Genomic DNA, 15,418 nt, shown 5'->3' with positions numbered 1-15,418 from the left:
TCTTTTTAACCCCAATCCTGCAATAGCCCCAGTAGGGGCTGCAGTATGTGTAAATAAATAAAAAAATAAATAAATAAATATTGTTGCCGCCACCACCACTTCTCCCGCTATGGAGGTTTGTCCAGTTGAGTGACAGCAACCCGAATGATGATCTTTGTCGACAAAACTCGCCTCATGCGGTGCCGTCCCATCGAGAAAGAGCCATGGACCAAGGCACCCACCTGACCGAAGATTCGATCATTTCATAAGCAGATGCCCGTATACAGGCCATCAAATCGGCATCTGCAGTCTTTCGTCCCTGCAAGCATGCCCTTAATTAGATTCCCACGTTTCAATTGACGGAACCTCTTCCTAATTCTGTGCTAAGCCAGTTGTTATCCAAGGAGCGCTTCGTTCTGTGGCCGTAATCAGCTTGCTTCAAACGGCCCACTGGAACATCCGCACTAATGCCCTTTAAGCAACATGCCTACCTCGATGCCTCAGTCGCAGCTGAGAAATAAGACAGAACATACATCGTCTGACCGCTCTCATTCGTAACCTATTCAAGAATACCGAACTACGACCGAATTTTATGCGAATTCATTTATTGCACAAGCCGTAACAATGTTGTATCATCTTGAATATAACGTCTGAGAAAAACAAATCTGCTTTGAGCTGCAGCAGCAGCAAAAAAATTAACTTCACGGGAAGTATGTGTGGAAGAAAAATGGGGCTATTTAATCACGCAAAAATGAATCGAATGACATTCATCTGTATCCGCAGGATGATCTGCCAAAAATGGCATAGTAACAGCTTATGCTAAACACACACATCTGATCTCGATCCTTAGATGGAAGAGACAGCACTTTTTATATCGTGTGAATTCAACTGTTTCTTAAAGAGCAATGAGAGCGGCAAATATTTGCAAATGCTACACTTGAACATGCAGTGCGACTGAAATAAAGCGGATCAATTGACAACATTTTTGTCGAGCCTTTTTTGGACAGCGACAAATAACGTCACTGTCGTTTTGACAGGGATGTTATTCGAATTCCAGGGTGCCAGACTTTCTTAACCGAAGCTCGAAACGTGGCAGAGGCGTTGCCCTTCTAATAAAAGAAAGCTACTCGTGCAAGATTATATCAGAACACTTTCTGAGCGACCAGAATATAGAGATGCTTACGGTTCATTCTGGCCACCAATCATTTACTGTAGTTTACAGCTCACCGCAAGGCAGTATGAACTAGTTTCTTAAGAAATCAATATCTTATCATATAATTTATCTTCTATAGGAGGGGACTAATATAGACATAAGTTCCAAGAGCTCTGCGCAACAGGAATTCGCAATACTGCTACAAGCTGCTAGCTTCCAGAACGTCATAAATAGCCCAACGCGCATAACTGCTCCGTCTATTAGCATTATCAACTTTTCTTATAACGAATTATAATGTGCCCATCACTGCAGTACGTTTCGAAGTAGACATCGGTGACCATCTACCTATTTTCCTGCGCAGTAATACAAACTCCCGCTTAACTGATACCTTTAATAGCCATCAGCAGCTTATTTCACAGAAAAGCCTTGAAACCTTTAGATGTCGTATAGAGGTAGCAAACTAAGAACCAGTTTTTAAGCACTTACTCGGATGTTGCCTATAGAATTTATTGCTGATTTTTGTATCAGTCTATTATTAATGTTTTCCTATTATTGAAGCAGAAGTGCAGACAAACTCTCGCAAGCCGTGCATGTCCCCACGCCTTCTGCGGTTTGTAAGAAGTAAGAAAGAAGCACAGAATACTAGCGAAATAATTAGCACTAAGGATACCGCACTAGTGGTCCGCTTTACTGCAATTCAGAACTTTTTGAACAAAAAAATCCGGGCAGCTAGGACGACTTACCACAATAACCTCTTTAATAAGGAACTCTCTAATAATCCTAAAGAAAATTGCAGGCGCCTGAATTGACTCTTAAATAGAAGTAATCCCCCCAAAACATGACTGCTGATGGTATTGACCTAAATGGGTGTCCTTTAGCAAATACTTCTAACGAATATATTACTGCTGTAGGCAGTCGATCTCACTGTCCTTATTTCTCTAAATTTCTGAACGATCGAGTTTCACTATCTTACTTTTTTGAACCAAGAGATGACAATGACGTGTACCGTATATTAAAATGCTTAAACAGTGCAACCTTAGGCTATTGCGATCTCCCAAATCGCCCAATAAAATGCGGTTCAAGAGTCGAATACGACCAATCATTCAGATCACTTCGCATAGATTCCACAGCCTTAATGTCATGGTATTGTCATATAAACACTGTCTGAATTAAGCTTTTTAAATTCATAGGTATAATCTCTAGTAACAAATATATCCCACCAACGGAAACAAAACTTCACCTCTACTATTTTTCTCATATTTTGGTTATTGCTATTTGATGTGGGGAAATACCATTACGTCCAATTTTCAAAAGCTTTTTTTATCATAAATTCCTCCTATGACCACCCAACTCATAACATGCGAACAAAATACAAACTAATTCAAGTCCTTAAGCTGTTAGAGTACCGGTTTACTTGTTTTTAAAAAAAGCATACCGCACGAAATGACCCATTTTTGTACCGCATTGTACAGCTGGTGCCACGGAACTCAATCTTATAATACAAGAAGCCCTGAAACGTTTGAGGTTAGCAAGCGTAGAACAAACGATAGTTTTGATATGTCGAAATGTATAGTATCTGCCAATATGCTTGAATATTTTCCTTCATAGCGACCTAAACAAAACAATTTTTTCTTTCCTCCGAGAAATGTTAACCGATTTGGTTGTATTGATAAAAAATTTATCTGTCGACCATTCATTTTTTTTTCTTTTTCCTTGTCATTGTGTATTTTCGTTTCTGTATTATAGCACTAACTCCTTTTGTAACGCGTGAATTGTTCATTTTATATCGCACGAATGGCCACTGCTTTTTATTTTCGACGCTAAGGGTGGTGAAGCCCGTCAAGCAGTCATTGCAACCTGTTTTGTTTTTTCGTTACCCACGCTTGTTTACGACAGAAGCAGAATAAACATTCATTCAATAATTCTAGCGTTAAAGTGTGCTCTAAAAACTATTTTGTTATTTCAAAGCTGCCAATCCAGCCAACGAACACTGGGTAAAGAGACCTAGATATTTCTTAATAAATTATTATCTAATGTTAGCATAAGTTAGAGCTGCTACGCTAAAAAATTATCTTTAATGGCAGTAAACTGTCTCACAATGCATAACTAAACCGCCGTTGTTTTTTGCATATACGATAAACAAGCTTCACGTCCATTGGCTACCATCGGAGTGCCAAATTCAGGTCTCCCATCTTCCCAGCAGCGGCCGGTTTTGTGCACTACCAAGCTCATACAGCCTCTCTTGCCGCGTCATCTATCCGCTTTTCTGTTCAGTTCACATTGCCCCTTGGTACGACCACAAAACAACATGGCACGCCAAGAAAACAACGGTACAAAAGCGGATGCCCCTCGTGTTTACTCCGCGCCCCGAGGGAAGTGGCTGCACTCCTGTTGCTGTCAGCGCCATCTACGCTTTTCATCGCTCAACACGGACACCTCGCCCAATTGCTCCGCACCGGAGATGCCCACTTCTCCGTTCTCGAACACTATAGCTTCAGGCTAACTTCGTTCGCTTGGTGTTCGTCCATGTGAAAACCCAACACCGTATCGCAGTCGCCTTCGGGATGCATGGGTATTTTACTACAACCGGTTCGAAAGGAAATGCGACTGTTGGCTCGATATACGTTCAATGAAGAAAACGCTTCCTTGAGAAACCACATGGTCTTGCTAAAACTGCACACAAAGAAGTTCAGTCGCTTTAATCATTAATGATCGCTTTTGAAAGTACTATATAATTGTAAAATATTTTCACAACAAATCACATTTCGTCCTGTCAATTAAGACACCAAACGAAACCGGCAACAGAATGATGGTTCCACTTTCAGGCGTTGCAATGGAAATATATTTACCGGGTCTTTGCTACCTGGTGAATGCTTATCTGCGCTCGTATTCATAGCCATTGATAGAATAACCATGCACACTAACAGCTATGACAATTTATTTGGAGACACGCTGCTGCTGCTGGATATCAACCAATATCTTTTTAGCTATATAGCATCGTCATCGTAGTTCTCGGCGCCACACGTCTTGGAAGCATCTGGACTGACTAGCTGAAAACTTTTTCCAGCGTGCTACATAGTTACTGCAGATGAGAGCGCTGATTGTCATCCCAGTCTTAAAGCGCAAACCAGTTTCAGTTGACGCTTGATGTTTAATAAAAAGTAGTGGCCAGAGGCATTTGCTTGTCTTCCCAGCAGATAGTGGATGATATGTGTTTACAGTCCAGAATACTCTTTTGCAGGAGCCCGGCTTTGCTAACTGGCAAGAAAGTCTGGCGGACCCGGTCGTAGACAACAAGCCACGCCCATGGCATGAGTTATGGCTTTGACTGACAAGCAAACTCAGGCGAACGTGAATTTTGAAAGCTCCGGAGTTGAATACGGGACTGTGATGACGGCGACGGCAGCAGCATTAACCACCGCTTCCAGCTAAGGCAAGTGTGAATGTGACCTACGTACACTTACAGCGTCGTTTCCACTCGCCGAACGTGCTGTCTCTGCGGTGAGCTAGACGGCGACTCACGTCTTCCAAGACTTCGTGGCGGGTCTCACTCCCTCAAAGTCTAAAAGCAAGCCGTCGCCATTCTCTGGCTCTATAGGCTGGTACATCTTCGGAAAGCTGTGGTGCAGGAACTTACACTTGGCGCCACCAGCATCCTCCCAGTGCCGTCTCCGATGTGCATATTGACAACGTGGTACAGGAAATAGTGGCTCGCATAGTTTACAGACTGCCTGCTGCGTATGCTTATATTAACCTAAGATTCCATCCTCCCTCCAGCATCATGGGCTTTGTAGGATGTGTTGATGGCACATCTATTGAAATAAAAGTTTATTTTTATCTAAAGTCAGCACTGTCAATGAAGTAACGTGATGAAGTCAGGTATAGCAAGTCTATGGAAAGAAGAGCTACTACGTATGTCAACTCAATTTATTTGAACATACATAGACGCACGGACAAAACAACGAAACTCTTCTAAATTGAAAACGTACACCCCGTACAGTTCTAGTAAAGCTTGAGAGACTTCGCCAAAAACGAATGCTTCTCAAATCTGAAAGTGACAGCTAGAATATAAATAGAGGCAGGATAGCTTCCTAACTTGGCTATGTAGATGCAAAACAGACAAGCATTCAGCGCTTCTTCTCCACCGCCTTGACGGTGAGAAGAGTTGTTCGTACACGGCTGCACAACGGTAACCTTTAGAGAGATCTATTTATTTAGATCACGCACGCGTACTGCCAGGTTACGTTTGAAGGGGACGCGCTCTGCCCCGTGGAAGTCTTTTATGAAATAGTAATCGTCCCAACTGATGACATGGCTCTAATGTTCGGTCGTGGCTCAAAGCAAAATGAAATAAATTATTCCAAAGCGTATTCAGTGCGCAACTTGTGCGCTTGAAATCTTTTAACATGTATCTGCTGTGGAAAGCAAAATTTTTCGCAGTAGAGACACCTGGGAGACCCTGCTGCGCAGCTCGGACATTGAGCTGCAGATCCTACTCGCCCAACTGGCTGAAGAGGAAGCTGCGACCCAAGACCTCCCAGCCTGCATCTGAGGCGGCGACAGCATACGCCCCTGACCTGCGTGTCGGGGGGCGGGTAGATCACCTCTGTTGGGCATTTACATTAAGGTTTAGCCCATCCATCCCGAAGGTTTGTTACAGGAGCACTGTGACAGACTCCAGTACGTGCCGATCTTTGCTTGATTAACGTCACCAGCGAGCCAATCATCACCGTTTCTGCGACTGTGCCATCACTAGGAACGTCACATCACAAGAATATCGCCACCTATATAAGAAGGTCCTCATGGCTGTCTCCATTCAGTGGGCTCGGCAGCAGCACATCGAGCACAATGCTCAGGAACCCGTTTTCCTTCATTGCGCAGGTTCTTGACTACTCTTCTGCCAGTTGCTATTGTAGCGACGGTCGCTTTTTGTTGCTGCTGCCGTGCCCACTGTGTATAAGTAATGATTTATTAAAATGTAGGGATATTGAATCAAATCCAGGCCCTGGTAATACCGAAAAAGAAATGCTCCAGCAGCTACTCTTAGGTCAAAACATGCTAACTACGTCTGTCAATGACATTCTGGGGAAACAGCGTTCTTTCGAAGCAAAGATAGATACGTTGACAATTGACCTTGGGAATTAAACGTCTTGAAAACAAGGTAGCAACAATAAATACTATAAAAACTGAGATGCAGGACCTAAGTCGACCGTAACTAAACTGGAAGCTATACCATTGCCTACCTGTTGGGTAAAACTGACGACTTAGAAAACAGGAGCCGTGGGAACAATTCGCTTGTTTATAGCATAAAAGAAGGGATTGAAAAATCAGAAGCAGAACTTACGGACAAAATAACAAAAAAAAACTTCAATGGGAAGTTAGGAGTTGATGTAAATAGCATTGAAAGCTGTAATAGAATCGGTCTGAAATCAGAAAAGAATCGCCCTGTGATGATAAAATTGAGCGACTATCGAGAAAGGTCTCGATAATGAAGGTATGCCCTAAGTTGAAAGGCAGATTTTTCACTTAGTGAAGATTTTTCAAAAATAATTCGTGACGCCAGAAAAACGTTATGGCAGAGCGCATCTCAGGAAAAGAGCAATGAAGTCATAGTTAAGTTGGTTTTTGACAAGTTGAGCATTGCCGGTGATATGTTCGGATGGGATAATGCAACAAACGCTCGGTATAAAATAACGAAGAATCAAAAGTGACACTTGAAAAGTGGCAGGCAGGCTTTCAACATACTTAACAAGAATTGTCGCAGCGTCGTCAACAAAACTAGTGAACTTGAAGGTATGCTTTTTTCACATGACGTGGACGTTGCCATGCGACACCTTGTTGAGCAGTGAAATATTTGATAGTGAATTTGTTCCTAAAGGTTATAAAGTTTTTCATGCCGACCTTGATAGACGAGGGGGCGGAGTGGCAATCTTATTCAAATCATGCCAGTAACTTTTCAGAATGCCTGATGCTCAGCCGTGTTTTGTAAACATACGTAAATAAGGTCCGCTTTATTCTTGGTGTTTTTTTATAAGCCTCCGAGCTGTTCTGTTAAGGTCATGGAAAATTTGAAGGCATATTTACAATCTCATGTAAATACACACGATATACTAATACTGGCTGGTGATTTCAACTTGCCTAACACTGATTGGCAGAATTTTTCATCTTGCCGTACCCATAATTGTGAAACTGAAACTCTCGACAAAGTGTTCACATTTGACTTGCCTCAAGTGGTAAATAATGTTACGAGATTGCAAGTTGCCGTAGGATCAATTCTAGATGTATTTTTTGTAAGCGGTGCCATCCGCAATTTCGTAAAATATGAGGTCACAAAAGTGATATCCGATCACAAAGATATACTAATAAGTTTGTCAGATGTGTACCCAAGTTATGAAATTAGCGTTAAATTCTTTCCCAATTTTTCATGTGCTGATGACGAATCTATTTTGAACATGCTTGATTTATGTTTTCATCACTTTAGAAATAGCTCCGGTAGCGTGAATGACTTATGGCTTTCGTTTTGAAAAATTGTTTCTGATTGTATTGACCGTTTTGTTTCCAAAATTGCAAAAAAAAAAAGATGAGTGTGCCGTAATCCATGGATTTCTCGCGAGACATAACGCCTGCAACGAAGGCTTAAAAAATTATAGAAGTTGAGCAGAAACTTATTCTTAAAGCCAGTGGTGGAAGACATTTCTGAACAACTTAAGCCGAAAATAACTTGCAACAAAGAAAAATATTACGGACCTTTGCTGCCTTCGTTCATTAGAACCTCTCCCGAGAGATTCTGACGTCAAATACTAACAAACTCTTCTTCCACGAATTAATTCATACTAAACGGGAAATATTTACGTGATGCGAGTGTTATTTGTTCTGCGTTCAACATATTCTTCCAACCGGTATTTCACAGGACAATGGTTGTCTCACTAACTTTTCCGTATTGTTTCGTGCCATATCGGATGTTGTTATTTTGGCGACTGGTGTTCTTAATTTGCTCTTGAATCTTGAAGTTAAAATATCACCAGGCTCTGATAACATACCAAATGCTGTTCTGAAGCGCTATGCAGAGTCGTGCGCAAAATACTTATATGTTGTATTCACCAGGTTATTGCGTGAAGGCTCTTTACCAGATGACTGGAGGGCAGCCCCGATAAAACCTTTGCACAAAGCCCGGGAAAAAAACGCACATCGAGAACTACCGACCAATTTCACTAATGTCGACATCATGTAAAATATTACAACACATAATTCATAAAGATGTATTAGGTTTTTCGGAAGATAACAAAGTATTCATAGATTTTCTACACGGTTTCAGGTATGGATTGTACACAATTAGATGAGACTGTGCATGACTTCGCTCAGTCGATTAACAAGGGAAAGCAGACAAAAGCCATATTTATGGACTTTCGCAAAGTATTTGACAAGGTATCACATAACAAACTAATGCATAAGCTAAGCTGTTACTTAAAAAAACGACCAAATACATGAATAAGGGCATACCTCTCGAACCGGTGTCAATTTGTCACTCTGAACAACACTTCATCTAACAGTACTGAAGTTGTGTCTGGCGTCCCCCAGGGATCTGTATTGGGTCCACTTTTATTAACAATATTTATTAATGAAATTGTTAAAGGTCTTTCAGTCAGTGTGAAGCTATACGCGGATGATTGTATTTTGTACAAAGAGATGTCTTCAGTTGAAGACCAAGTGTGTCTAAATAATAATTTCGCGAAAATGATCCCATGGCGCAATGAATGGCAGAAGTGTGTTAATTTTGAAAACACAGTTTTCATGAAAATTACACATAAGAAAAGGCCTCTTCACTTTGTGTTCGGTACTAGCAGCATGTCATTGATGGAGGTAATAGAGTATAAAAATTTGGGCCTACGGATTACAAACAACCTTTCCTGGGCAAAACACATAGACAGATACTGTTGTAGCAAATTCAATGCGAAAGCTCTTTTTTTTAGGCGCTCACTGAAGTCTGCCCCCTCCAGTGTTCGTCTATTAGCATACAATTCCCTCATCCGGCCGCTCTTAGAAAATGCCGTAATTATCTGGGACACTTTCCCATTAACCAACATTCATAAACTAGACCGAATACAGCATAAGGTGGTAGTTAGTTTTAACAGGAGCTGTTGGCGGGCTAGTTGGTGAATGTCTACTGTAGTCATGGTGAAATTGCGCAACAAACACGACACAAAAGTAAGAGGGACACGTAGCACGTTGGTAGTTTGCGCTCGTCCCGTGCTACGTGTTCTTACTTTTGTGTCGTGTTTGTTGCGCAATTTCGCCATGACTACTGTGGTAGTTAGGTTTTTGTTTAAGTCATACGGCCGTGCATCTGTCAGTGACCTCGTGAAACGCAGTGGATTACCCCCAGTTAGTGAACATAATCGTGTCTGCCGATTAAAGTTTTTATTTCAGCTCATAAAAGATAAGTATAATATTAATACTTTTAATTATTTTGTTAACTCCTCAGATTATAACGCGAGGCAAAGGCACGATCTGACAATAATTCTCTTGAATGCGTGAAATACCTGCTTTAAATATTCTTTTTTCTAAGAACAATTACTGAAATGAACGAACTTAACAGCGAGACTGTTACTCAGAATAGTGTTGTAATGTTTGAAAAGTGCCTGCAAATGTTATGAATTTTATGAATTTGAGTTTTGTTTATGTGCTTGTATTTCATTGCTTTCCCCACCCTGCTATGATCTGTACTGGATCGCAGTATCTATAAACAAAAATAAAAAATAAATAAAGGTGCCACTTTTCGCAATGCCAGCGCCAAAACAAAAGAAAATACTTCAATCAAGCGTATGGCGATGTCGGCGCATGAATCTGCTTATAACGAACGTACAAGCTTTATTTAATGCACAGAAGTTAGGATCGGCCATCAAGGTTTAGAAAATGGAACGCACTCGGCGCTCTCCTTATGGGCGCTTCTGGCTACAATAGCGCTATGTATCACAATTTTTTTGCTGCGGTCGCAAGTCATTTGTGGTAATATTTTTCCGTTGCAATTGTACTAAAAATGGCGCAGAAAATGCGCTAAGAACATTTATTCTCTGCTTTACTGGCACAAATAATGTGGTCTGTTGCAGAATAAACAAATCAAAGAATGCACCAAAGATGTCAGAACGTCAGTCGTACTTTGTGGGCTGACACGAAGCCCATTAACCGACGCCCAAATATAGATTACCTCATAGTGACTCTAGATAAACCAATGAAACTGGACGGCATTCCGAAGGTTGAGCTTGATGTCTTAATTACGTTAATTCATTACTCTGAATGCGTCGCCAGAGGTCCGACAAATCCCGAGCTTAGCCAAACTCTTACAATCCGGAATTGCGTCTCGTGCTTCAAGAACAGCTTTATCAAAGAGCTACAAACCACTTAACAGCGCAAATACATTATAGACTACATTATATGAACGCTGAGTCTTGCAAACTTTCATTTTGACTCTTTGTGCTTGTGAAAATATAGCAAAAATTCCCTCTCCACGGACATCGAAGACGTCACGATGATAGAAGTCTTAATGAATTATCAAGTGCAATTCATTATCAGGAAAGCCCCTTTAATGTTGTACCTACTCAATATCCTGAAGAGTACAAAGAAACAAGAAGAGAGTTTATTTTTGAAGGAAGAAAAAAACTAGTTCACGAAAGTGCGCCGAGAGCGCGCGCTTTTTTCCCAATTTATCTCAGCTACTGAAAATCATGCAAATTTTCGGCTGTTAGGGGCGGACAAAACTTTTTCCTCATCTCAACTGCATAGCTTACTGCTTCAGGCAGTTATTTGATTCTTCATATTCGAACGTGAGCGTCTACTAATGACAAAATAATGACCTAATAATGATCGCCCTTACCAAGCCGCCACCTCTATATTTATCGCTTTTTTTTTCTGGCATATTTGATCGAGCTTTCAGTCTCATTACAGATAATAATGTAGGGCGCCTCCTAGTGAGTGTCAATCTGCACAATTGAAAAACAAAACTGCGTGGCTGCTTTAGAATCTTGATCATTCTTTCCGTCTGAAATTAAAAACAAAAATAGGACTGTTCCGTACCTTTTAAAAAAAATGGCGACATTTTTTTTTTTATTAGAGCTTGTACCCGGCAAGCGGCAGGACAGTGAACAGGAAACACGTATGAAATTTTGAGGATCCCGTCTATTCTTAATAAATTACTTGGCGCAAATGTGTGTGCCCAGCAAAAACAATAGCTTTTTTTTCTTCGTACTCGATGTAATCAGCCTCGTGTGGGAGGCTGAAATAAAGATAGTGCAAATATCGGTAAGGGCATTGTTGTTAAGACACGAAATATGAAAGAACTATTTCGCCAATTGCAGTTTCGAAGACCTCCTCTAGATATGGGCCAGCTTCTACGTATATTTACAGAAGTCTAGTCGTAACGAATACGTTACACAGGCTAATATATGAAAGACAAGGAATACTTAAGGCAGCCTTACCATTTCTCAAACAATGACATAACTCGCATATGCATTTCTTAGACCTGAGTAAAACTTTTCTTTTTACGCTGAGACAAAAATACCAATAAAATCATAGTGTGGCCACTATGCACTGTAAGCTTTTCCATCTTTACGTCTCAACAGCTATTCTTCTGACATTCTCCTTCATAGTGTACTCAAGGAGTACATATGTCGAAATAAATATGTAGAATTGTGTTATGATATCTGGAAAGCACATAACAGGCAGGATATATACATTTCCATCAAATTTTATATGGACTTCTGGCGAAGTTCGATATCCTTTGAAGTTATATTAACACTTGTCGAAGAAAACTGGTCTTATGGAAGTAGCCGCATTGGTGGCCCAAGAGCACCTATATTGGAACACAATTTGGATTTTCAATAGGAAGAACACTGCCGATTCTGGGTGCTTATTGCAGCAGTGGTACGGCGTACGAGCAGTGTGACGTCATAACAAAGGTGCTGCGATTAAAAAAAAGACAACTAGTCGTAGCCTTTTAGCACTGCCCCTAAACAAATGGCTGTCGGTGAAACTTACTGAGAAGAGAATGATCGATTTGCTTAATCCATACCTCAGGTTATGACAGTATAAACTACCCGTGAGCAACTTCCCTGATGCTGCTTTCTAAACATGAATTTTCAGATTCATAGCCAGTGCATAGCAAGCCTATATACACACAAAAAACGTTGTGCGTCACGTATCGTTTCTTAGCGGCGACGTGCATTTGAAATCCAAAAACCACCGAACAAATAGTGGTATTTAAATACCCCCATTTCTTTACCCAAAAATAAAATGACGGGTATAGGTTAAACAATAACAATGTATGTGGTGCAATCACCTCGAAACAAAAACACGAAAAAAATGCTACTAAATGTGGCAAGAGAAAAGAAAAACTGAAACCAAGGCTGTATGAAAATCACACAAAATGCAATAATCTTCTCGAATTGCAACGAACGAGCCGAAGAAGCCTACACAGGAACATGTGTTCATGCACTAGAACTGCATGCCGTAGAATTAAATTCTTAGTCCCGGCTGCGTGTGTGGGTACCGCCAGCTGCTCCGCTAAGGGTTAGGATGACAGCATGTGCAAAAACAAAACAAAATGGCTCTCACCTTGTAAAAAAATAAAATTGAAAAAACAGGAGGGTTTCATATGCATTTAAGCCAATTAATGCTTGCGAAAGCAGTGTTTGGAATGACTTGGTACGTTTTTCTTATTCTTGATGCCGTAAAAATCAGAGACTGACACATTATTTGGCAGAGTGTTAAACAAACGTGTTTAGTTGATTTGGGAGAATGGAAAAGCACAGAAACTTCCTCGTTTCTCAGTAAGCACCTAAGCCTCCAAAAAAAGGTTTTCAATTAAATGTACGTTGGTTCGAACACCCATCGCAAACGAACTTCTAACATGACTTGTTAGCGGGTACCAAGTCGGAAGCGATGGTTATGAGAAAATCCTAAACAATGCACAACGGTGGGGTAAAAATGCTCGTGCTATATCATGTGATATTTTTGTCGCCACTTCTAGGTCACACTTTAAGGTCAGACGTCTTGCGCACGTTAAATATGAGACTGGTAACGCTTTTGCTATTCGCTATTTTTTATATAAGAGGAGGCTCAAGATCCGCATTGAGAGTAGACGTGTCAGCGTGCTTGTTATGTGACGTGTTCTCAGGTTGGCAATGCCGGCGGTTCTCAGCGTAGCGCTGCACTACAGCAGCAAGTTAGGGCCAGCAGTACTTCTGTGGTATCCATGACAATGTCCGGGAAAATTCTAGGTGCGCAGCAGCAGGCTCTTCGTGGTACGCCTGCAAAACGCAATTTCGAGGCAGCGTCGGAACCTCTCGCAAGGTATGAGTGTCCGTGGGTGCATAATGTTTCTTGTAGAAGATGTCGCCTCTCAAACACAAGAACTACAGGCCACTCGTAGAAAGGCGGGGCGGCTATGAGGCGCTTTTCTTTCTGCACTCGGGCCGCAGTTCAATGTCGTGAAGCGCCTCTCCGCTTTTGCCCGAGAGCCAACTTGATCAGCGCGCCGAGAAAAGCAGAGTCATCTGTGTGGAGTGCAGAGCACGGAAGATTCAGATAGCATCGCTTTATTTCCTACCAGAATTCTACACGACTCTATCGCCGAATTTCTGTAAAGGAAGGTTCTAGCAATCTATCTGCTAGCGGAGTGTTTAAAGCTCTCTAGTCACCAGAGGGCGTAGTGATCACTCACAGCCATAAACGGCCGACAGTACAAATACGACACATATTTTCTTACCACCCACACAATATCGAAGGCCTCCTCTCCAGTTACAGAATTATTAGCATAGGAACGAGGCAGGGTGCGGCTGGGGTAAAGAATTCCCCAGTCAACACCATTTCTTCCTGGAAAAGAAATGCAATAAGGCCAACACTACAAGTTTCTGTGGGCAAAGCCTCCTGGTTGAAGTGATCTTCTCAAACACACATTGCGCTGAACTGAGAACAAATGTTTCATTCAAGAAGCATGTCTTTATATACACAGAGAGTGATAGAAAGTGGAAAACCAGATCCGACACTTTCTAACACTCTGTGTATATAAAGGCATGCTTCATAGATAGAGCCTAAGTTGTCAACTCAGCGCAATGTGTGTTTGTCTTTGTATCTGTCCGTGTTTCCAGCGCTGTTTTGACATAATATCCAACCAACTCACCCAACAAGCCACTTTGGTCGTCTTAGTTGTGCTAGAAGGAATGGGCGAGACTGACGGATGACTTGGACTGCTTGTCTATTCGCGCCCTTTGAGCTATCTAGGACTAAGCGACATTGTACTGGGTGTTCTCGTTCAAGGCGATGAGTTTCAGTAATAGTGTATTCATTTTTGTTTTGCTGAAATCAGCTGAGCACAGCTGCGTTTATCAAACCGCACACGGTGGCACTACCGTGTTCGCGCCTCTCAAACTGCACCTCGTTTCCTCCTCGGCATCCTTGCGCAACTATTAAGTCGCCTGGGTGATGCGGTGCGGGCGATCTTCTCCGTGACCACTATTCTCGGGTCGAAGACAACAGAATGCACCGAGGTCGTTTCTGTTAGCTGTTTCGTTCAGGCCGCTCATGTGACTAAACCGAACTGATTACTGATTAAATATTGTATAAAAGTCAATTCTCCACCCAGGTACAAGTGCGCTGGGGAGTAAAAAGAAGGTTGAAGGTTCTGCGCTTCAGTGCTCATTATATAGTTAAATATACTAAGTTCTCTCTAAATTTCGGTCTCCGTTTCGGCGACCACCATCCTCTCTATGTCCGAGAGCCTGAAGCAGAAATCTACTTAGCACCTAGCTTCCTTGTAATCTTAGTCAGTGCTGCCTTAATTCAAGTTCGTAGTTAGCGTAATTAACATACGGGGTGCTTTATCACATATCTACTGATCTACAGCTCTCCAAAGTGACTTTGACCACCCGCTACAATCTTCGTTGAATTGTTAATCTCAAAACTACTTCCATGACATTGATTTAATACGCTTAATGCAGCACTGCTTTTCAGCGGTCAGGCCGAAGTCTATAAATCGTTAGGATTACAAACTGCATAGCTGCATTATTTCTTACCCCATGTGTAGGACAGGAATTTGCGTATATGAGATGGCGCCTGCCATTTTCGCCTCTGCAACTGTACGCATCGCCGATGTACAGGGGCCGAAAAAGTGAAAACTGTATAGTGAAGGACTGCCGACGTACTTCTTGTCGCAAGCGACATATCATTCAAATTGCTTCCTAGTTACAGCTGTAGAGTCGTGGCCCACTGGTTTTGATATAATTCACCTGCCTA

Source organism: Amblyomma maculatum, chromosome 8, assembly GCF_055883805.1.
Source record: "Amblyomma maculatum isolate TAMU_Amacu chromosome 8, ASM5588380v1, whole genome shotgun sequence".
In the NCBI taxonomy this organism is placed as follows: Eukaryota; Metazoa; Arthropoda; class Arachnida; order Ixodida; family Ixodidae; genus Amblyomma; species Amblyomma maculatum.
The sequence above is the reverse complement of the archived record's forward strand: the minus strand, read 5'-3'. Positions refer to the sequence as shown.